Genomic DNA, 219 nt, shown 5'->3' with positions numbered 1-219 from the left:
GAACACTGAGAAATGTGTCTTTCCCTCAGGCCCTGATAGAAAAGATAAACACCCCTTGAGCACAGCCTTTTCTCATCTGTTCGTGCTCTTGGATGCGGAGCGGGGGGTTGCTACTCCGCAGCAGCGAACTGGCAGGCGGGGGTGTGCCTGTGAGTGCGCGTGTGCGTGTGTGCGCGCGCTCTCGTGGCCTTCCAGCAGCTGGCAGCTGTCCCGGCCCCC

The sequence above is a fragment of the Colobus angolensis genome, unplaced genomic scaffold, assembly GCF_000951035.1.
Source record: "Colobus angolensis palliatus isolate OR3802 unplaced genomic scaffold, Cang.pa_1.0 Scaffold136, whole genome shotgun sequence".
Taxonomy (NCBI): Eukaryota; Metazoa; Chordata; class Mammalia; order Primates; family Cercopithecidae; genus Colobus; species Colobus angolensis.
This window is presented reverse-complemented; position numbering follows the sequence as displayed.